The following is a 25,534-nucleotide window of genomic DNA, read 5'->3' on the forward strand; positions in this document are numbered from 1 at the left end:
AAAGTGAGCAATTTCGCAATAAAAATTGGGCTTAAACATGAATCTCAGGATATGTAAAGCTGGTATTGACATTTCCCAAAAGTTGTGAACCTGTAACATGTTGTGCTGTAATATTTTGATTAATTATAAGTTTCCCCTCATTTCTCAATCATGCACCACATTTTGTTGGTTTATGACCCCTCCTCCCTCACCGCACACTAACACAAAAAAACACACATTGACATTTACTCTGGTAATGTGAGATATTTTCACTACCAGCACCATTTGCAATGTAATGTGTTCATTTTAATACACATAGGCCTTTCATAATAATCAATAAATCAATTAATCGCATGATAAATTAAAATAAACTCAATAATTTCCAATGGCATAATTTATCCTTTATCTCTTTTTTTCTCTCTCTTTCCAGCAAAACCTGGATCATAAAAGTCTTCAGTTTGGTGCTTTGGTCTCAACTAAACCTTTTTTGAAGGACAATTTAGTTTACAAATTCTTAAAAATTCATTTTATTTGTTGTTTTGTTTATTTATTTTGCATATTTAAAATGTATTCCAGCTCCAGTGTTAAATGTTCATTAAGAATTTAAAGTTTACTTTACACTTCTTTAAATTCTCTTAGAATGTGCTCCTCCATTATTATCTTGCCATTGCATTATATTGCTTAAAAATGGTCTCAAAACAACAATATTATCGTTTATCGCAATGACTTCTGGAACAATTTATCGTCCAGAAAAATTGATTATTGCACACCGCCTTTGAAATAAAACCTTTTTTGCATTGCATTGTGTAGAGTTTGCATGCGTAACACTGCAGGCAGCGGCGGGAACGCTTGTGTACCTCTGCACCAACAAGTCTGCACAGCTCTGCTTCAACAGGGAGGTCATTAAGGGAGCGTTTAATTAAGGCCGGGAATAAGGTCAGTGTTGGAAGGACAAACATATTCTAATAAAGTGTGGGAGTTGGTTGCGCGAGGATCCCACTCCGCTCTCGTAGATCAGGCCGGGCCATGACGACCGCAGCTCAATTTGTATCCCCGCTATTTCTATGCAGATTAAAAGCTCATCCATCAATTTAACCTCGCTCTCATTTTGATTACACGTGGCTCCTCTTCTCTTCTTTTCTCGCCTCTTCTCCCTCTGGTGGTCTCTCTGGCCTTTATGGTTTCATTGGAACAAACGTGCAGCCATATTCTTAATTAAATCAATCTGCCGGGGCCAGCAGGTGAATCCGTTCACCTTTGCTGTAACTCACTCGGATCAACACATTCACGCTGACCTTGACCGTGCTAATCTGTCGCTCCTGCACCTTTTGGACCAACACACAGGCGTGGAGCGGGCGGAAACATTGAGGAGTCGGAGCATTGCAGAGGACTGGGTTTACTTGAGCTGAAAGATGTTTACACAAACGGTGCTTTATCATTTTATTGCTCACTTTTGCTCATGTCATGGAACAGTCTTGTGATTTATTCCTCTCCGTTGAGCCTGTTTAAGAGTCGTCTAGCAGTGATGATGAGCGGAGAGGGAGGGGTTTCTCTCTTAATGGAGGAAAAAGTGTTTAACTGAAGGGTTGTATGGGAAAACTAATATCAGAACTAAAGGCTGTTTTGACTTTATTTAAACATGACAACTCAAAACATTGTGCAAGACACTAAGCTTATTTCAACACTAGCTAAACACTTAGTGAAAAATCAAAACAGAAATCTTACCTAAGCTGCCACCATCCTTGTTTAATGAACAAAACCAGCAGCCACACAAAACCCTGCAGTGTAATAATAGCAACCAGTATCACTACCTCGTGTCCTATTTCCTCAAATTTGGTTCACTTTTTCATGTTTTTCCCCTTTAGCTGGGCCAAGCGATCTGCTGGTCAAATCTTCTCTTCAATGTGAACAAAACAAAGGAGCGAATTCAAATCCTATCAAAGAATCATGCAAGCAGTGTTTCGCTAATCAGCCAGATTCTGGATGGTTCTGGAGAGATTTTGTGTGATTTATCAAAAGGATGCAGTGTTATAAGCGTGAGAGCACTGACTGTCTAGTGCATGCAGAAAGTTTCTGCTGCCGCCAAGCTGCTGGTAATGCTGCTCCTTTTGTGTAGCGATGCTGAAAATGATGGAGGACATGCAGAAACTTTTATATGTGTTGAATTAAGTAGAACTGAATGTGCATGTTTTAAACCTCCCTTGGAACGTGTTTACTTTTTTAGGTGAATAAATATAGAAGTATATTGACAACATTTTGAGTTAATGAACCTTACTGAAATAGGTAGCAACATATTCTTACTTATGCCGTTTATTTTCCCTGAAAGAATAAAAGCCATAACTTTAAAAGCCATTTAGCAAACAGGACCTGGTTATAAAATTAATACATGAGCTTCTTTAGCTGGACTCTATGACAATGCAGAATAAATTGTCAATATCTAATTAAAGCAAATACAAATACATGCATATATTTAGCTACTTGTGCAACTTGTTAAAAAAAAAAACTAGAGCTAAAAATGAACCTTTTGCCTCTATTTCTTTACATCTACACGAAAGTTCAAGATAGTAATTTCTTTGCCACAAAACCATAAAAAGTGAAGCAAAAATCCCAAAATGAATTTTATATTTAATATCTAAACATTTGAGGTGACAGGTAGAAAAACATTTTGAGCTGGCTAATTTCACGAGAGGCTTAGTCACATCATCTCGGTGTGTGTCTCAGTTGCTTCTGGACGTTTTGTCAGTCTGCTTTTACTTCTTCCTTCCTCAGTCCATCTGTTAGCGATGCTGCTCATCCAGCCTCACACACCCCTTCTTGTGTTCCCGCAGCTCCGCGGATCTATGTTTGGATCTATGCTTCTGTTTTTGGATTCTTAAATCTGTCATGCATCTGAGTCACTTTTTGCTTCTTATGACAAAGAGAATATTTAGGGATTGTGATTCAATTGTTTCCCTGAGTAGCAAGAATACGGGAAAGAGGTAAATTCTGAGAAAGCCTGACATACGTTTCATCTCGGAGATTTAGGTATTCGCTGTGCCCCTGCGTTAATGTTCCAACAACAAATTTAATTTATCTGTACATTTCTTTAGCGTCATTCTCTACTTGGAGTAAATACATATTCAGAACGTGTGCCTGAACGTAATCGAAAACATTTTTATACCACACCTGCAAACAAAGTGAGGAATATATCATATTCTGCTATTATTATAAGACAAGTAAATGTCACCGCAGATCTGCCATGAAATTAACAAATACAATACGTCTTTCCTCTGCTGAAACCGGCAGAAATATGTGGTTGACTGCAGTGCAATTGCTTTTTTGTGCCATGGCGACTTTAAGTGGCAGTTTAACATCATCGTTGGATAACAAACAGGGCTGCACACAGACAGAGTTCATGCTGAGAGTTAAAGTAAGTCATGAGATTTTTCTTAGAGCTCTGCCTTCATGGAGAGTGTCATAGCAGGATAGATCCACTGCTTAGTGAGCTTCTTGACCATTCCAGCTATAAATAAAGAAATCTCTTTGAAGACAATACAACATCTACAGCACAAAGCATTTTAAAACGGCTCCAAAACATTTTTCTTTTAAATAAATGTACATGTATTATACAGAATCATCACACAAAGAGAGTAATTTGATGATTAGGGCTTTCATATAAGGAAAGCCCTGCAATTTTTTGTATTAAAATCAAACATTTTAACTTTACACATTTATTTTTTGCGTACATATAATAAATACGTCTAGTTCTGAAGGGCAATGCTATCATATACCTGCATTTAACTTTTTATTTATTGATTTGGGTCTTTGGTCTATTTACTTTGGCTGCCTCAGCTTCCAGCCAAACACTTGGAAAATAGGAAAACTGCAGCTCGGGGAGAACAAGTGTCAGGTGGCCAAAATCAATAAGAGTGACAAGTGAATGTGTGATTCAACGAGACACCTGTCGATCCACAAACACAAACACGCCTCAAAAAGTCTCTTCGTATCCCTTGGCCTTGATTTCTTTTTTGAAGATTGTATTAGAAAAGTAACTTCCTGTCTTAGCGAGTTAGAGAAACGGTTTGTCATTAGTCCTTTAGCTCACCCTCGGTTCACATGATTCAGAGAGGAAGTTGAACTCACACAAAATTCAAAACCCAAATCCACCATTGTGATTTTTTTTCCCTTGGCGTTTCGTTCTGTTAATTTCTATGTGGTCATTATTGTTAGAAAGGTGTTGCCTCATTAGCTCATTCTTTGAGTTCAGTTTCTTAGTTTATTTTTGTGCCGTGTTCTTCATGGATACAGATTTATTTCTCATAGTTCAGTGTTTATCCTTTTTATCCTTAGATATCTTTGCAGTGAGCTTTGGGAGTCGGTCTCCTGATTAGTTGAAACGGGTGGCCACATAGTGCTGAACTTCTTGCACACAGACTCTGATATATCGTTAAAGGTCACAGTCTACATATCGCATAATAAACTACGACATGAGGAGGTTTTACGTAAGAGGTGCCAAAGTGAGGATAAAATGAAAAGAAACTTGAACGGTAATCCTGACATTAATGAAGTTTAACAATTCAGGTACTACATTGAATCAGTTAATGCTTTAAAGAGCTTTATGTGCTTTCCTGGAATATAGCACAATCAAGTAACAATGTTATCTTCAGTTGTTATAAAAATGCTCTACATGCCAAATATGACTTAAAAGAAATTTGACTTTGCAATTTGACGCCTTGAAATTGGCCTCTGTCTCTTTAAGAACACTTTCTGACACCCTGCCTTCGTCACAAAAAGGCTTTTCCTCTGTGCCATTTACAGCAGCTTTTAGGGTCTTTGGACTGAGAAGTAGTTCTTATGATGAGTTCAGGAGACTCGCAGTTCCACCATGTTTTTGTTAACTGCGGCTGCCGCTAGTCCGGTGGAGCTGAGTGGGGAAAATGGGAGGGGTGGAGGGGCTCTGTGAAACTCGGAGCTTTGGGTAAAGAGGCGGTGCTTCGCATGAGCAAATGTTTGGCTGGTCCTGAACGGATGATTCAAGAATTTCTCAAAAATCCATGACAGAATCAAAGTAACACTCCAACTATGTTTTTGATGAGGAAAAAACATTATAACCTGACATAACGCTCAAAAAAGTAAATTTGACATAAGATCCACCTTTAGTACACATTGATAAAAACTTTGAAGGCCGAGTTTGTTTAACGTGATCAGATGTTGTTTTCACTGGTTGGGCTCAGGTATTTCCAACAAGGTAACTTTAATTGCGTTCCTAATGAAGAAATTCACTGCAATTTTGTTTGATTTGTCATGTTTATGCGACTGAACAATCATCCTCTCTCATTCCCTATAAATATCATGTGAATGTGTCTACGCATTAAGCGTACTTGCACATAAATTGCATGTCACAAACGCTTGATGAGCCGGGTTCTCTGCTGTAGCCTCCACAGGTTTTCACAGATATCTTGTGGAGAAATTTCATTATATTTCACCCAGGTGTTGCTCTTTTCATTTATCTGATGTGTGGTTTCATGCAGCATCAACCGGTCGAGCTCTTGGCGAGCTGAAATTTAATGTTATCATTGCATATAGAGTAACAACTCTCAGATTGGCAATTTGACGTGGGCCGGGGATGCCATTTTCAATGTTGTTCATTGGGGAGACACAACTTTCCTCTTGGATATTAAAAGAAAAAAAAAATGTATCTCCTTATTTGAGCTCCTGTACTTGACTCATGTATTCTAACTTTTTTAAACCTTGTGAGTAAAACACTTTAAATCTACAGCATCCAGTTTTAGGTTAAGCAGGATGTTGGAGTAGATCAGATGAGAGTGACCGAGCACAGAGGCCTGGACTCAGACGCGCCATTACGGCTAATATGCACCTGCCACTGCTGCCTGTTAAAAAAACGACATCTGGAAAGCCACAGACAGCTTTGATAGCGGTGGATATGACAGTTCATTCTCTCCCGCCTTCCTTTGCCTCGGTCCCTGCAGCTCGGTCAGGCTCTCTAATTCTATCTCTGTCTCTTTTAACATGCTCCTCCCTCAGTTTGTTGATCCCGATATCTTCTCTTTCCTCCCTTCGCCCACGCTATCTCTTCTGCCTGTGATGGCTCTTCCTGACACCTCTGTGCAGTTAGCCAAATGTCACAGAACAGATCCTGAAATACCAACTGGGCAGTCGATATAGGAAAGAAATGATTGGGAGAAGGGGGTGGGAGGAAGTGGTTTTTGTCTTGTCCATCCAAAGGTGCAGTGGACTATCTGAAACGTGGCTTATTGAAGCCAGGAATCCAGTGTTGGAAGAGAGCAAAAAGGGGTTATTTTAAATATATTCTGCCTACTTGGTTTAAGCAGTAAAAAGTTTTGATTTTATTTTTGTGAATGTGGAATCTAAAAATGACTAAAATCTCAAACTTTATGTTGGGGGCACACTCAACATTAATAAATGTACAGATGAGATCAAAAGTTTACATTCACTGAATGAAAAGACACAATTTTCTTCTCACTGTCTGAAGTTAAATCAAATAAAACTGTGCTTGCTTTGGGTCAGTCACATTTACCAAAGATAATTTCTATTTGCTAAAGGTCCCAATTATGAGAGAAAGAATATGACAGAGATTTATTTAATAGTGTCTCCAAAATCCAACACTGACATACATTTCCTCAGTATTTGGTCAAATTGTCTGATTTGTGTCAAAGGTTTTGGGTTTTCTTTGACAAGCTTCTCACAGAAGTTATGTGCAACATAAATAATGCTGTTAAGTAAAGAGGTAGTTGACCCATCAGTTGCAAAATATTAAGGCAGGCTGAATAAATCCCCTTTAATTTGGCATTTACATTTACATGTACTTATCATGGACAGTAAAGTGATATTTTAGATATGACCTCTTTTTTCTCCTCAACCTTAGTGATCTCTAAGAACAATATTTGTGGGGGCATGTTTGCATTTTACTGTGAACTTTCTCTATTCCACACAGCGTCAAAGTTATGAAAACAGCTGCAAATATTTGCATACACCCCAACAATGTTTTTTTGTTGTTGTTTTTTTGTTTTTTTTAATGGCACTTTTGCCAGTTATTATACATTACACATTTTATAGCCAACAAATCTCATCAAGTTCTTGGCAAATGTTAGGCTGGATACTGAATCACTTCTCTTTGCAGGTAGTTTTCTTATACATTTTGTATCTCCCATAATTACTCAAACACTCACCATATCACACAGTTTTTATATAGTAAAACAGTTATAGTGCAGCACACACTGCCATAATAATCTGCCAAATTGATGAGCAGCTTAGAAGAAACAAAATGAAAGCAGACATAAAGACCATGACAGATGTTTAGTTTTAGTCAAAGTACATCACACGCCAAATGGAAATAAAGGGATGAATCTGGCCTTTGGGACATATTTTGCCTTTCTGTCTGCTGTGCATAATAACACATTAGCTGGATCCACTTCTGTCTGGAAAAGCCAGGCCTTGTTAAAGAGCAGCACCGCTATGTGACGCCAGTGTCTTCAGGATGGGAAATATAGAGATTTTACCATGTGTTCAAACATAATTCAAGTTTTTTAAATTCATGTAATTTTGACATTTGGACTGTGATTGGCTGTCTTTTGTCAGTACGTAATATCGGTCCTAAATCTGTCACATTAACTAAAAGACACTTTTCGTTGCATAAATCTTTCATGTGGCAGAAATGGTCTTTTTTCTTTATGTTCTTGTTAATATGCAGGGATCTTAGAGGGAAATTTGGGCCTTATGGTGGAGTGTAGTGTGTTAATTCCATCACAGTTGGCTAGGGTAAAGAATAAATATTTCTTTCATTTCATGAAAAGAATAAGCATGTTATCTGCCTATAATCAATCTTAATGAGCAATTCCTATTTAAGCCTTTGTTTATGTTTCGGCCAATAATTTGAAAATAAAAATGGCAACGATGGAGCCTCATTTGCGTTGCATGACATTTACGCCTCTCTAAATGTGGCTGAGATAATATCTTTTGTTTGCACTTACCGTGTCAGAAAGATAATAATTGCTTTTCTTTACAAATAAAGATACAGTAAGCCTACTGGTGTGACAGCTCATCCCAGTTAATGCTGCCCCAGTTCAGTAAAACATTGCTTGCTATATATTTCTGTCGTGACGGTGTACTTTAAGTGAAAAGAAAATCAACAAATTGCCTGACAAGACAGGTCCAAATCAATATAGAGAAAACAAAATTGTTAAGAATAATCAGAGCATTTATTAGAGTTCTTATGCCTCCTATTAAGCAGCCCTGATTTTTTTTTTTTTTTCCACCCTGTCTCCATTTAAGGATCCAATTTGTTCTGACCTTTAATGACACAGCATGTAACTGCTGGCTCAGGAGCCAGACATTAATAGACAGGAAGAAGAAAAACTATTACTAGCCAGCTCTGCAGAGGTGTTGATAGAAGGCAAATGAAAATCTCTCTGTCCGCATTTCAGACTGCAGCATCTTCGCCTCGTCTTTTCACCGACCCTCCACACATTCCAGATCACCTTTATCCAGGATGCCACTGCTGTCACTTTGTTGAGTAAATAGTCGACGTGTGAGTTTTTAAAAAAATGTTTTTATTCATTTAGAAAATAATTTAAAAAAAAGAAACGGCGTGTTGCTTAAATAAGATGCCTTGCATTAAAAAAACACATTGTGATCCCATTATAATATGCTAGGAATAAAAAAACGTACAACACCAAAAGACGTAATACCTTTAAGCTAAACATTGAATCTGATGAGAGACGTTCTGGTTATAAAAAAAATAAAATAAACACTCTGCTTTAAGCGCACGTTGAGGTGGCGGGTTGCTTGCCCGACCCCTGTCAGAGGCTTCCTCTCCTGCAGGATCCTCTACATGCTAATTACGGCCAGCCTGTTTGTCGTGGTTCACCTCCTTCTCTTGTTTACTAATGAACAGCATGCGTGTTGCTGCCGGAGCCTTTATCGAAGCGGATTAGGTGACCTCTCTTTTCTTCTACTGGCATGCACGGCGACAGGCCCAAATGCTCATCCCTTCAAGCTATCAGCCAGTCGCACCTTCAAAGGGCATCTTATTTCCCACCCTGTGGGTTTTTCGCTCCTTAATCCTGGAACACACGGCGATTCTTTTTACCTGCTGAGTCGCGTCCGTGATCACTGGGAGTCTGTCCGTCTGATCAGGGAGGCGAGCTGTGGCCAGAAAGGATCAAAGCTCTTTTAAAGTGCACCTTGGTGGGACACCTGAGGGTAGCGCATGACCTCCAGGGTCCTCCAATCCATGCACAGTTGTTTTGTTCTGCTAATTAAGAAGCAGTGTTCTGGCTGATTGCTTTCCAGTGTGTAATTACTAAACCGTCTGCTGAGAGTGCTTTCAATGCGAGCGCCAGCTTTTTCTCCTCAACCATGAGGAAGCCGCGCTGCAGCTTGGTGATGCAGAAAGCCGGGGTTATGAACCTCATTTACTCACATAAGAGCCAAGGTTTCTAAACAAAGATGAAGGACGACGTGGGGGAACTGCTGTACGCTGGCCCAGACTGAACCCCACGCAAGCCCCTGCATGCTCATTCGATTGCTTGCAAAAAGTATTCATCCCCCTTGAAGTCCCACCCTGTGCTTTTCACGTCATGTCACGCAACAACAACAAACCACAATGCATTTTGTTTAGATTTTAGGCGACGGACGAAGAGAGCACAAAGAGTATGATTCTGAAATGAATAGAAAAACAAGGACTTAGCAGTGCAGTGTGCCGTTCTATTGATCTATCTTTAATCTGATAGCCTGAAAATCCAATAAAACCAATTGACTTGAGAGGTCACCTAATTTGAAAATAAAGTCCACCAGTGTGTAATTTTTTTCCAGCGTAAAAAAGGCTGTTTGTGGTGACAGCTGTATTTATACCGGTTTGTTAGGGAACATTAGCAAAGAAACAGAATCATAAATAACAAGAAATGCAGCAGGGACAAATTTGTAGAGAAGATAAAAAATAAGATAACATCCAAAGCTTTCAACATCTCGCAGTCAAAGAGCAGACAAAGAGACCCATGGCAACTCTGCCAGGGTAACTGTGGCAGGTCATTTTCCCAATCTGGCTCCTGGGTAAGAGTGACCTGAAGAAAGTCAACATCAAAAGAAACAGAGTTCTGCTTTGCAACTTAGCTGCAAATCGTCTAGGAGACTCTTTTCAGATGGAACCAGAACTTTATGGCCATGCAAAACACTTGTAGAAAGCTAACACTGGACATAATCCTGATTGCACCGTCATTTTGGTGAAGCACAGTGGTGACAGAATGGTGCTGTGGGGAGGCTTTTCTTTTCTCCAGTGGCAGGTTGATGTGAAGATAAACGGCGCGCAGTCAGATTTAATCCTCACACAATCTGGAATCAGTAGCAAGAAAATCTGTTCCCAACAAATGGAGCAAGTTTTTATTTGTAAAATAATAATAATTAAAAAAAAAAACTATTGTCCTGCACTACCACAAAAACCTGCAGTAGAATACAATTTATCCAGAAAGTGTTCAGAGTGCTTCACTTTTTACACAATTTTAAATGTTTGTCTTATTGCGAATACCATTACATACATTTATTTCCCTTACATCTCTACACACAGTAACCCATTGTGAAAATGTGGAAAAGTGTTTGAGATTTGCAAAAAATAGAAAACAAAAAATCACATTTAATTAATTTACTACTTTATTGGTCCTCTTTTGGCAGCATTAACAGCCTCAAGTCTTTCTGAATGTGGTGCCACTAGCTTAGCACCTTCTACCTATCTGTAGGTAGTTCTGTCCGTTCTTCATCGCTCTTCTTCAGCTTGGACGAAGACGTCTGCACAGCCATTTTCAGATCTCTCCAGAGACGTGTGTCCTTCCAAATTAAGTTTAATCAATTGAATTTACAACAGGTGGAATCCATTTAGGCTGCAGAAACACAAAAAGGAAGATCAGTGGAAACGGCTTATTTCTGAGCTTATTTCTTATGTAATTTATTTTTCTGCTTTTGATAAACTTGCAGAAATCTCAAACTTTTTTCTTAATGGGGTAACAATTCTTACATAATTCTTTCCTGAATATTTTAACATAATTCAGGAAAAAGAAAAAATTTAATTAGTGTAATTTGGAGCAAGATTGTAACAATAAAATGTGGACAAAGCGAAGCGCTGTGAATATTTTCCGAATGGACTGTACATTCGATGTTGTTGCTATCACATAAAAAGCAGAGGGGTTCGAATACATCTACAAATCACTTCTTTGTGGCTGTCAAAGTGCTTCCTATAATATGTTATTTCACTACTTTATCCAGTCCACTGACAAAAAAAAAAAAAAAAAAAGTTTTCTCTCTAAAAGTTATTTAGCATTTTGGAGACGCTGAGGATAGGGACTCAGGAATTATTTTAAATCCTGCCAAAACACAAGCAGCCATAGTTGGCATGACTCTTTATATAGTAGCGCATTATAAGTGATGACAGTTTAAACAGAAGCGCGCTCTCTCACATCACATTGTAAATGTGAACATAGGTATGACAAAAATGCCAAAATAGCTCATGGAAAAAAAAAATAAAAAAGTTTCATTTCAATAAACATCTGCCCCAGCCTTCACTGCGTGGTAGTAATGACACAGTCACAGGTGTCAAAGTGTCAGCGGCGCTTCTTCTCTCCACCACACACGTGCTGGAACACCATGTTCGTTCTGTTTGATCTTTACAATGCTGCTCAGTATTCATGAACCTGCTAAGCAGAGCAGAATATCTCGCCTGCCACGAGCTGCCTCCACATTATCGCCGCTTCCGGGGACAAGTCGGTGAGCGGCGTCTTCCAAATGAAACACAAACAAAGAAATGTTTGGCTCCCAGTTCCGGGATTGAAGTCTACAAATGAGACAGACACGGGAGGAAACAGAGGAAATGCACTTATCAGTGCTCAGAAATAATGAAGATTACAAACACTTAACAGCTATGAAGAGCCTAATGGAAACAAGCAATACAGCAGATAAGTCGACGTTTAATCTTCAAAGTCTGTCTGCTTAGCTCTAATTTACAGTGGCAAAAACCTTGGATTTGGTAACTAAACAGCTTAGTCATCTCACAAAAGAAAAGAAATTATTTATCGGAGCCCTCCTCAACTCTCGGCTTCCCTGGTAAAGCAGATGAAAGAAGTATTACAATTTTTTTTTTTTAAGCGTGTAGCAGGATTTCATATTGAAAATTTTGGAAAAATCAAAACTTCAGTCAGAAACTGTCCTTTGTTAGGAGAACGTTTTTTTTTTTTTTATTTTCAAGAATGTAGATGTCCCTGAGCATTGATAATAGGAATTTGATAGTGGCCACCATAATCCTAACCCTGTTTAAAACCACTAGTTTCATTATTTACATATAAGCCAACATTTGTATTTACTGTATGTCCATGAAATGACATCACACCTATGACATAAAGAATGAGGCCTAAACAGAGCAGTCACAAGAAATTTTAACATACCTGGAAATGAAATGTTTCTCTATATGATCACAGTCAGTTTACATTTGTTAGTTCTTAAACTGAAACTGAATTTAAACTTTACAAGAATCATTGATTCTTTCAAACTCAATATTCACCAAATTTCTGGGGAAAATGAAAAAGCAGTATAATTCTTAATAAAGATGTCATGTGTGAGATAATGCATGTTTAAGGGCCCCCCGTTCTGCTCTTGGGGCCTTAAGCAGCGCTGCAGGTCAGCGACGCCTCAGGCAGGACATGCCGGCACAATCTAACAACCTCAACAACTCCTTCAATGTAAGTTGAACTGAAGTCTTTACTTTGAGTTGGTCAGTGTCTAGAAACGTTTTGTTTTGTGCAGCTACCTTCAGCCATGATGTAATAAAGAGAATCAATTTTCTTAACCAGTTGCTCTTCTTGTAAGAATGGCACAGTGTGCAGCTCCTCCTGCTGCCCCACAAAGACCCAAAATCACCCAATCAGACAAATCGCCAATTTTAACATTCTTTCATTGTTGAAATATGATCCAATTTCAGACTTAAAAGTGTAAGGAAATCCAGATTCCCACAGTGAAACAGCTTTTTAATTTAAGCTAACTCTGATGATGCAATAAACATTTCCAGCCTGCCACAGTGTCCAGCAATAATTTTCTACAGTGCTTTTGCTTTGCATTTATACTGTATTCCATATGGAACTGACATGGAGAAAAAAGAATAGAAAATTTGGGTGCATCCGACTCGTGACAGACTACATATTTCAAAAAATATTATTATTATAATTTTTTTAGCATTAGTAGCCCCTCCAAGGCAATGCTGCCCTGGGCGGTGAGTCATACTGCCAATATCAAGTGGAGTAGTTGTTCATCTCCATGAGTCCAAAAACATGGGGGATAGCCTTCATCCACATCTATTTCATAATGTATAATGACAGACTATTATCTGCTTTATCCAACATCGTAAAGGTCTTGTGTTCTTCATTTGTTCACATTTCAAATTAACATATTAGAAACTTACAAAGCTCTTACGTCACAGTCCAGGCGTTGCCAAATTGTGTAAAGGCATAGAAAGAGTTGTGTACAATTAAGTAAAAATGATCTATACCCCTGGCATATTTACATCCAAACTATTTTTATTCATCCCAAAAGTAATACAATGAAACAATGTAAAAGAGATTTGAAAATTGTTTTTATTTACATTTTATTAAAAATAAAATGTCTAAAAAGTATTTATACCTCTCCCAGTAGTCAGCAGGAAAATCTATATTGCCTATACAGCAATCCCTCCTTTCCTATATTTGCTGAATGGTTGGTATGAAAGGTATTTTCATGGATCAGCTTTGAGGCTGCACTGCCTCTGTGCCATCACCCTAATCAATAGCTCCCAGCTCAGATTCTCTGTCAAATACAAATTGTTCATGTCGTCAAATTTTACTACTGTAATCTTAAAGTTGTGATGGGTATGAATAATTTCGGATTGACCTGAATCTAAATTTCTGACCTCTTAGAAAGTAATAAAATAACTCATTATTTTGCTTAGTGACCCGAAATATTTTCGTTTCATTTTATTCAGCGTATTTAGATCATTTATTTTTGTATGACTCTGCAGCTCATGAGAAATATTTGTAATTCCATCATATGGATTATGACAATAAAATGTTTTTATTATGTTATATTGTATTATCTTCTAAAAATAGGGGCCAGGTGGCACGTCTATCTAACAGCTGATACTGAATCGGCTTTACACCCATTCAGTTATACAACTGAGTGCAACGTTTACTTCTAGATATGTTAGGTTAACACCCCAGGAGGAAAAATAATAATAGTATGGGTCCAAGTCTGACCAGACCAAGAGGCTAGAAACTGAGTGAATCATATCTGCCAAATAACATCAGAAATGCTGTCCTCAAATGTCTGCAGCCTTTTTCCTGATAGGGCAGCATGTTCGCCAGATGTTTACCTTCCTTCGCAGGCCCGATTGATGATGTACTCACGCACCGTCTCCAGCCCTGGTGTGAAAGATCTCGAAAATGAGGTGGAGATATGGACGGCTTGCAGTAAAGGCTGTGGTGTGTGTGGACATCCATGCAGTCTGGCTACAAGCAGTGCCAGAAGGCAAATGAGTCAAGGAGATTGCGTTAGAGTTATCTGTCACTTGGCAGCTCAGACTCACTGCTTCACCTCTGTATACGAGTCTCAGCTCACATATACAGCCTGTGATATAAGATTCTCAAAGAAACCCATGGATGCAGAATTTTATTTTATTTTTTTTCATTATTATTATATTATTATTATTTCATTATTATATTTTGAGAACTTCAAAAGCTTTTCTCACTTTGTGACAAAGTCAGACTTTGAAGAAGTTTTCCCTAGTGTACAACTCGGCGTAAGCGTCCAATTGTTTAAATTCTAGCGGCGTCACAGCAACTGTCTCCTTACGACAAACCTCATTGTCTCATGTGAGCAATGGGATGTGGTGATAATTGACCAAAGCAAGGCCTGTGTGACAAGTTCATCTAATGATGAATGTGAGAGAAGACGGCAGGTGGACAGAGGGGAGTGTGATGTTTCCTCTCCCCCACTTTTATCGCAGCATGGGTTCGACTCGCAACATCCTCGCAGAGCTCAAGGGAACGAGGAACACAGAAATCTTTTTTGTCCATCACCACGGTGTCTCTCCCTCTGTTCTCCCTTTTCGCTTGTTTGGTATCCTCAACACAACTGTTCCATTTAATCAAGTTTCTAGTCTTTGCCACCTAATTGAAAACCGTCTCTAAACAGGACTGGGGCTAACAGCGTGCAGGAGGAGACGCATTGTCTTGACGGGGAACTTTCTTCTTTTTTCTTTTATTTTCCCTGACTCAATCTGCTGTGCAACAGATCATTCTGCTTTGTGAAAACAACAGTTGCAGAGGCATTCAGAACGAAGGCAGCGGCTTCAGCTTCCAGATGCGTTGCGGCAATAACGCTTGACGCTTCGCCTGTCATCTGCATTCAGCCAATTACTCTCACTTCAGTCACAATGATCCAAAAGCCATCTGTAATTCAAATGAAACATTTTCAGCTCTACCACCCAGCACACAAAGATCTCGCTTTTACTCCACACATTCCCGAGTCAGTATATCATCTCTAATTCAGGACGAACATGTCAGGAGAGATGATTCAGAAAGCTGTGCTCGAGGAAATCCCCCCTGACACGGTCCTGAAACTTTTAGGAAGCGACATAGGACTCTTATTGTACATTGTCGGGAGAGGGGGGCTGCGGGGGAAGTAAAGGATCTAATGATCTGTAATTGCCATTTATTGCGTGAGAATAACCGAGGGACGCATATTATGCTGGAGTAAATCCCAGAGTCTCTGAGCTGAGAGCTGTTGAATAGTACCCACAGTGGTCCGCATCAACCCAACAAACAGTGACAGCAAAGTGGTGCAGCCACATCTACCAGGGGAGGGGGAGTGAAACTGATTTAAATTTGATTTGGGGTGAAGGAGAATAGAGCAGGAACAAGCTTCACACGTTCTCCCACTTGGATATTAAAGTCCATCTTAGAGGTTCCAGTGTTGTCGGAAGCCACTCAAGCTTTTAAATTGTTTTTAATTTGTTAAGACGTTTCTGCTTTCAAGTTGGGGGGTGGCACAGACCTTTATGTCATGTTATAGCTACTCACTCATCAGAAACACACCTGGGGCGTTGCTTTGATTCTTTCATGCACTTGTGCAGCCTATAAATCCTTTTAGTCTTCACTGAGCTGTTTCCCCTAGAATTTCCTTATTCCAACACACCAGAAACGGTTGGTATGGTTGCATCATTAGGAAATCAGCTTGCCAGTCATTTCCTAATATAAGTGACATGGCTCTCAGAGGGGCTTCCAGATGGGGGACAACAAAAACAATGGAGAAGAAGAAGGAACAAAATATATGCTATTTGCACCCACAGTGAGCTATCTATTGCTCATTTGCAAGTACATTTAATTTGGAGTGTAATGGACAGTGTAAGCAGTGACAGAAATCACATGGAGGTTCGCTGCAGCTGGCTACATTTCTATCTGATTTCGAGCTTCTTTTGTTCAAAGAATTTGAAAAGTGCTTTTGATCAGCTCTAAACCCACAGTGTTTTTTTTTTTTCTGGTCAAACTATAATGAGGATATTTAACACTGAACAGAGATTCTTGATAACCGTAAATGGGCGTTGTGTTGGTACCGTTTATATAATAGATTCAATCATATGGCAAAAAGAAGACGAAATCAAAAGAAATGTTGTGTGCAGAGGTAAACATTTCATTTAATATTTAACACTGAAGATTTAAGCTAGATATCATCCACTGTGTGGGAAGTCAATAACAGTGGTGTTTATAGATGCAGCACAGGGGAGTGGAGGGTGATGTAAGAGCAACAGCTTGGTGAAGTAACTTCAGGCTTAAGTCTGGGCTTTTCAGGGTATGAACATTTTATTGACTTCTTGACTCTGCAGCCCCTGCAAATGACTATTAAAGAAAACATTTGCTCAGAATATGAGATCAACAAATGCAACAGTTTTCTAGTTAAACCTAGAGTGAATGTATTAATTGTTAGCACTGCTGTCTTGCATCAAAAAGACCCTGGGTTTGAATCCTGGATTCTGATGTTTATACTTCGAATTTGCAGGCTCTTTGCGTGTTTGCGTGGGCGCTCTCTGGGTACTTCAGCCTTCTCTCTCTGTCTGTAAAAATCTTAGGTTTATTGGTCTAAGTTCCCTTTAGGAGTAAGTGTGTGTGTGTGTGCGTGTGCGTGTGCGTGTGTGTGTGTGTGTGCGCGTGTGTGTGCCTGTGTGCGCGTGTGTGGGGTGTGTGTGTGTGTGTGTGTGTGTGTGTGTGTGTGCGTGTGTGTGTGTGTGTGTGGGTGTGTGCGTGTGTGTGTTCATCTTATTTGTCTTTGTGTTGTCCTGTGATTAACTGGTTTCTTGTTCATTACGTTCATCTCTTGCAAAAAGGTTTGGACTTTGGTCAGTCCCCTTTGATCCTCAATGGATAAACAGATATGTACAGACGGACGGACGGATACTCTCCCTGATTAGATATATTTTTAGTTGGCTGTTTCGTTTAAACCATAAAGGTTGTATTTAAAAATTCCTTGTTGGAGTTTTCTCCGGTTTTCTTTCTGATTGCTTTCGCTGTTATTTCCAACAGTCATTATCATTATTTCCACAAAAAGGCCAAGTGAAAGGCACACAGTATATCAAGGAAATCAGTAATTAACATAGTCTAATTTTAGCTATGCTCTAAATCTACCTTCACATAGTTTTATATTAACCTTAACCGACCCCTAGACCCCCGTAAGTAGTGTGTGTTTCTCATTGTGTGCTTCTTCATACAAACACTGTCCAGTTATTGACACCTCAGTGGGACCCATGAAACAAGTGTAATTAAAGTTTTTCTAAACGGATACTTCAGCGTGTCTAGGAATCTGCAACATTTACAGTCCAAGCAGCCACTTTTTCCCTCAGTCGAGCTAAATAAAAGCTCTTTTAGACCTACAAATGTTACAAAACCTTTTGAAAAATAGCCTTTTAAATTGTTTTTAAATATAGTCCTTTAAGGGATTTGTTGTCATATGTAAGGAACTGCTATTTTATTTCTAAAAGCACATAATTTGCAACCCAAGGACAAGAAACAACAGATCTACAAAATATTAGTGGCACCTTTAGTGTCATTTTGTCATTACATGGAAAAAACCCTGCATTTGTTATTGTACTTACCATAGTTCAGTAAATAAGATTATGCATTTTGATGAGGCTTCTTTGTCAGATTAAAAGCACATCTTGAAAGTCAAACCTGTAAGTAGGCATTAAACATAACTTTCTATTCAGCTCATATCTTTTATTAAAAATATTTTTTTTATTGGTCTGATTTAATATTATATCTAAAAAGTCTTTTTTTTCCCCTGAGCTGTAAATAAGAAAGTCACCAAGATGAACAGAAATAGAGACTTGAAAACGTTAGTGTGTAATTAATCTATGCAATATATTTAATTTAGTGAACTGAGTTATTGTAAAAAATTTGCTTTTAAATAATATTGCGATGTATTAACATTTACTTTAAAAACAGTAGTTGGTTATTAATCTTTTTTTTTTTTGCCAAAGAGTGTGATTGTAGAGAATCAGGAGAATCACATGTGTGCTGCAGACTTGCAGCTATTGCTGGTAAGGTCAGGATTCGGTACTCAAGAGGCTCACTCCTACAAATAAACATTGTCACTTCAGCTCAAGTGTCAGACCTCAACCCACAAATACCGGATCTTATCCAGAGAGACTTTCACAGAGCAAGGAGAAATAAAGGCACAAGTAAAAGAAAAGCGGGAAAGACAGACACGTTTCAGACTTCGGCTTCACTCATTAAGTTCTAACCTCTGCCTATTCCCCTGATGTCCTCCTCTGGGTCCTTGTTCTGAAAATGCTTCCACATCACTACTGTTTGCTTCCTGTCCGGTCTTCAGCATCTTTAGCAGCTGTGTCTGTAACTATTGCATTCATCAGATTCTGGTTTTAAACATGGCATGCTCCTCTAAAATGATTGACGTGCCCAATCCGAACAATAATTTAATAACGTTTACAACTGTGCCAAACGAGCGGATGGGGAAAAAAACACACAGCAATCTCCAAAACTCAGAGAGAAGCATCTAAAAGTTTCTATCACCGCATGATGCTACATCAGAGGATCCAGGACTGTGTAATCTAGTGCAGAGGTACCCAAATATGTCAATAAGTGGAATGGGTGGGGGACTTTTATTCCAACAAGTCATTTTCAATGTGAGTTTCTCTCGTAGGCCAATTTCTAATTGTTATTCCAAGAAGGGAGATACTGAGATGGTCTTTTGAACTGTTCATAAAAACTCACTCCAAAATCTGAATTGGAAAGAAAATCCAAATTGGAGAAAGGAGAAAACAGGCCTTTGTTGGGGCAACTGAATAAAAAAAACAAACTGTAATGACTATTTTCTTTAACCAAAGCACTTCAGTTAGTTTAGAGTGAAACGCCTCGTTGAAATGATGAGCTAGGATTTGATGCAGCAGCTTTGGAGAGATGTTGGGGAAAACTATCCAAAACACGAGATCTCCTTGACTACATTATTTTGCGCTAGTTATTTGTTTGGGTGAGTCCTTTCCCACTTGAAGATTATTTAATTCAAAAACAGTTTCACAATGACCAATCACCATTTGGAGGCCTGTTTGGGGTTTCTCCCAGCTCCTGCTGTCTGGACGATGCAAGCCTGGCTCAATCCCAATCAGTCCAAATCAGGCAGAGTAAGGCAGGAACTATGAGACATAAAGTGAAACATTGTTTGTCTTTACAGGCATCTGGTTAGGACGCCTCCTGGGCTCCTACCTGGTGATGTGTTCGGGTCCAACCAGAATTTTCAAAGACAGATTTTTATTCATTTATTTTTCTAAATCAGTTGCGGAAATCATGTTTCCATGACTGAATCACTGGATGAAATCAATATATTTGACTTTATCCTTCTTGGTATCTTGGTTAATGTTCCTCTTTGTTTGTACTGGACTTTATTAAAAGAAAGAGCATGATGAAGGACGCTAATTGGAGCTGGAAAGAAGGGATGGGACCTTTGAAACAGGCACGTGGGGACGGAGGGCAAAGGAGAGACGTATAATGAGAGAAAAGGACAGCGAGGCCAACTGGACCCTCCCTGATTCTCCGGATGCTGCAGCCACAGTAGCTGTCATTTTTCCATCAGGAGAGAACAAAAGTCACCTTGGCCTGCATGAGGACAGGTGACAGCAGGCTGAAGTGCTGGTGCGGGGCCCCTGCTGACGAGCGCTGGTGTTAGTAGAGGTGACAGGAGCGAGAAGCTGCTCACCGGGGGCTCTTGACACCAAGCAGCACATGCCCCAGGAGATGCTGCATCAGCACATTTCTCCACAGGAAGTTGAAATAAAAAAAATGTAAAAAAGCAGGGAGGCTAAGAAGTCATCTACTCGCTTCCTATTTCCTCTTTACTGATACATTATTTTGTTACTCCCTTAAACCCTCATGTGACAGAGGCATAAAATATTAATACAACCAGAGGTGCCTTATATTGCATTCTGCTGCTAAGGTGAGTCAGCTACTGCTCATTGATGGCATTCAGAGACAAACGGGGATGACAATTCCCAGGCTGTATTTATGTTAGTTATATACATCACGTCGTGTTATTCAGACCCAACATAACAAAAACTACATGTGTTTTATTCTTTGTCGTTTCATTTTTTTTCTTCTTTTTTATGTTTTTACTCCCTCCTCCTAACCTTTTCTTTGCTCGTCATTACATTCTCTCTTGTCTTCCTCCCAGTTCGGCATCCATCACCATGCAGGAGGCCACCTCTCCAGCTGACAGCTTTGTCAATGTAAATTACTGCAGTCTGTCTGGAGTGGTCTTAGCTCAGGGAGAGCAGCACCTGCAGGGCTGCCCGTCGTCTACTCAGAAAAACAAAGAATAATCAGTCCGTAGGTGCGTGCTGAAAACCAACGAGCGGTGCGTTTTGATGACGGACAAGGACACCGAATATGAAACACCACTACAGATTTGAATTTATGTTTTTTTTTTCTTCTTTCAAAGATTCATTTTTACTTGTGTATGGTTGAAGGGCTGTAAACAAATTAAACAACAGAGACTTTAAAAACCTTGAAGAGGCAAGTAAACAACTTTCTGAGGTTTAATTAACTGGATTGTATTAAAAAAAAAAAGAAGAAAACGGGAGGCACACACTTACAAGGAGGACGGCAGAAAAGGAAAAAAAAAAAAAAAACAAGCAAAAGGAGGCCTATAAATCCTTGTGTGCACCTGAAGCTAGCAGCATCTCCCTCCCAAAGAGGTTGAATTGTTTCCTCTGCTGGACCGAAGCTATGTGAATTTAATTTCCTACCGCTTTTTTTTTTTTTTTTTTGACAGAACTGGCTCCAGTGCTAAAGCTCTGTCACAACCACTGAAGCACCGACTCCAGCATAGAGAAACTTGTGTTATCTTGGCCCTAACTCTTTGCCGGGTCAGAGGAACAAACCACTTTACTCGGGGGTTCGAGGTGGGCTTGTGGTATCCATTAATCAATGAACTGGTCGCCCGTGTAGAGAGCATACTGGTTGGCATTGTGTACTGTTCAAACACCGGATGTTATTTAAAACAGCAGCTGCCTTTTAGAATACTGATTTTTGGCATTTGCCGGGATAAAACGACATGAAAAGTGTTCAAACGGACTAGAGTTTCACGGGACAAACGGCGAGGAATTTCACCACATAGTATTGGATTGAATTGGATTTTGCTCACAATCAGACAACAACCACTCTATTCAATATCAAAATCTGACCTGACACCTGCTGCGAAGCGAGAAAACGTTGCATGATTCTCCAAGATGTTCAGTGATTGATCTGCACAGCTCTCTTTAGTTGTTAAAAGGTGATCTAACAGAAGAAAGCATTTTATCACTCAGTCACAGATTTCTGAAGAAAGACGAAAAAATAAAAAAATAAAAAAAAAAGGCTTGGTGTGTCTACAGTCGTGAAGGTCACGTAGTAGTTCAGGGCTGGTTGTATTCTAGAGCTTCAAGTAAGAGTGATTCTCTCACTCACAGTGTGGCTGAATGTCTGCATGGCTTTCTGAAGTATTAGAATTAAAATGGATGGTTCTCTTGCTGGGTCTGAGGGGGTGGGACAGGTGACTGCGCTCCCAAGCCTGAAGGGGAACAGCTCTTTGTGATCTGGCCCCCAACTCTATCTGCCCACTGCCTCCAAAAAAAAAAATCACCTCATCACTCAGTAGGGCTAAGGAATGTGTCAAATTGACAGATTTAAGTTTTAAAGTTTGAAATACGTTAGTATAAATGTTCCACATTCTCTAGAAGCATCGGTAATTTAAAGACGAGTTCCTGTAAATAGTTCTACGAATCTACAGAACCACATAAGCCACTATTTTCTGATGAAATACTGACGCAACGCACAGCCTGGAGCTCCACCGAGCGCCGTTCGAAAGCCGGGGGTTTGAGTTCTCATGCACCTGATGTTTTCACAATACATATTGATATTTCTGCAACTTTCAAAAGCAGAAATTGTGAGCCCCGTTCCCTGAAAGCTAACGCAGGGAGAAATTAAATAAATAAATAAAAATAATGCAGGCATGTTTTCCATCATTCCTGAATTCATCTCGCCGGAGCTGCAAATCACCTAAACATCAGAGAAGCACTTGCGTGTGTATGTGCAGGCAGGCAGGACTGCGAATCAAGGTAAACACAATAACAAAAACAATCACAAACCCACAGCAGCCACACACGAGCATAACAGCACACTCGGCTTAGAGAGTGACTCATTTTTTTCATTTTTCTCAAGTAGGCAGCCGGAGCTGGAGTTAAATTCTGCATCCAGGTTACCATGGCTTCTGGAGACCTTGGGGAGATTGAACCTCCTAGGAGGATAACAGCATCGTCTGCGGCTGTTCACATGCGCACAATTGGCTTGCTTTGTTGTGTGCTAATATTGCACAAATGAGTCCTTGAGCATTATGCTTCTTCAAAGAAGCATGGATGGAAAGAACAATGGATTCACCTCTTCCCTCTGTCATCTTTGTTCTTAATTTGCTCGGCATTGTGGGAGTAAACCAGCTCACATCGGTGTTCTATTCGCAGACTGATATAAAGAAGAAGAAGAAGAAAAAAAAACAACAACCCTGAAATAATTAATGAATAAAAACCCTCCGGGAGGGCTTTTAAATCTACATAAAATCAAACTGTAGCTTTTTCTTTTTTATTATTAACTAGGCGTATTGGGTTCTGTGATGTATTTCTCGCACGCCTAATTACTGAGATATGAATTATCTTTCGTCCTTTGCAATTTAGTAAATAAATCCCAAGGGGGCTCATTTGAAGCAGGAAATAGGCCATATTTCTGAGTGGAGAAACCACCATGTGAACCAAGTTCCATAAGGGAACCATATTACCAAACCAGTCATGTAATGGGAAACAAAAATCAAAGATCCCATACAGCCATATTTACTCAGAGGACTGAAGTGTTTGGTTGGAGTGATAACAAGACAATTCGACTTCTCGTTGCTCTCAGAACACGTGTAGTTCTGCCTGTTAGCAAAGTTAAAAGGGGAGATTATGATCAATAAAACAAGAAGACTTTAGTTCATGCTGTAACATCTTAATCTACTCGATATGAAAGAGACCGAGACAAGATGAGCACATGACTCTACTGCCATGAGAGTCAAGAATTATTCATACCGCTGGCAGATTTAGGATGAAGGTTTCTGTTTTTTTTCCACTTAACCAATGATTTGAGTCCCGACTTGCATCTGATAGCTAAGATTAAGGCTAAGCTCAGAGACGAGGAGCTCAACACGACGGATATTGTTAAAATACTGGCCTCTTTTGAAATCAAATATACCTAAAACAAATTGCTGACTTCCTTTCAAACTGGATACCAACATTACTTTATTGTCTTTTAGAAATGTCTGTCCCATTTCCTTTCAGAAACAAAACTTTTTGGTTGAATGAAAATAATTTGAACTCTAAATCTGCCAGGGCTACACGATTTGTATTTCTGTACACCGCCGATGTCAAATCAACCCAACTTGATTTACCTCTCAACCGAGATTCACTGTGATTCACTGTTTCCACTGCAGGGACATGAAACGACGCAGCAACATAGAATGAGTTTGCTTTAACCAAAGTGTTTCATGACTGAACAAGGATAAATAATACATACGATTCTTTCATATCAAGGCCATTTGTTATTCAGTTGAAGCAAGAGACTTTGCATATGCTATAGAAAAAGACAAGTTATTCTCACCACTCAATATTAAATCAGACTAAACCTCGCCAGTATTGCTGTTTGGATTACTGAAGTGGTTTCTATTTGCGAAATGCAGAATTAAGTATGAGAGTAAAATTTTGGAGATGATTTTCTTCAAATTCTGGTAAAGCAATGCTGGGGGGGTAGAATTATGATTTATTTTGTTAAAATCTTTAAAAAATATATCATGGACACAGTTGATTCTTCCAAATGCAAAATGACTCTAATTATACAACCAATATATGATTTCTCAGTTCCAATGAAAATACATAAGATTTGAAAAGGTGTGTGTTAACAAGACGCATTATAATCTGTGCCAGTTGCACCAGTTCAGGAGGAATGGGCGAAATGTCCAGCAAACTATTGTGAGAAACTTGTGGAAAACACATAAAGTATTTAACCTAAGTAATGTAAACAGGAAATCTACCAAATACGGGAAAAAAATATGCATCTATGGATTGAAATCGAACACTCTGGCAGATCACCAAATCACTTAAAACACCTGCCGTATTTTATTTAGACAGCTAATCCATATTTTTGTGGTTAAACTTGTGAAATACATTAGATTGTGGATGAACACTCGATGATCCAGTCAGGTTAGGTATTTGACATTATTTGGGAATTTACTAATCAGTGCCTCGACCTTTCTTCTGTTTTCTGCAGAGCCCACTCTGCGACACTGACGCCGAAAAGCATCACAGCCTGGCTCCAAAAGGCCTGGCCTCAGGTTAATGATATGTTCCCTTGTCCTATTAACTCACAGTCAATAAACAAATTATTTCAAACATTCGTTTCAATTAGTATGTCGTTTATCATGGTAAATATTTTCATTACTGTAATTAGGTGAAGCAGCAGGAACAATATTATCGTAAACAAATCCAGACTAATGACTATAGCGGAAGAAACGGTCAAATGCGCCGCATGCAACTTTAATCCACACATTCACGTAACGCAGTGTGACATGTTTATTCCAGGTCAAACTGAATTAATTATCTGTTTGTGGCTGTTTGAGAGAAATTCATCAGTAAAATTAGTAAAATCCCCTTTCTTGCTGCCACGCATGCAACAGCTGTCAAGATACAGCGGCTGTGCAAAGCGCACTGCCTGAGATATTTTTAATCCTGTTTTTTTTTTTTTGGTTTCTGGGGACTCACCTTTTTTTGGAGCGCCATGCCTTTTAGTTACATGTCAGAGACACAGAGAAGTGTCTTAAACCTGTTTTGATCGTCTTTTTCTCTTACAAATGAAAGCAGCGTGCAATTTCATGTTCAAAGAGTTGTTTTGCGGCGCCTTGTGTCGTTTAA

The sequence above is a fragment of the Poecilia reticulata genome, chromosome 10 (genome assembly GCF_904066995.2).
Source record: "Poecilia reticulata chromosome 10, P_reticulata-male-v2, whole genome shotgun sequence".
NCBI lineage: Eukaryota > Metazoa > Chordata > Actinopteri > Cyprinodontiformes > Poeciliidae > Poecilia > Poecilia reticulata.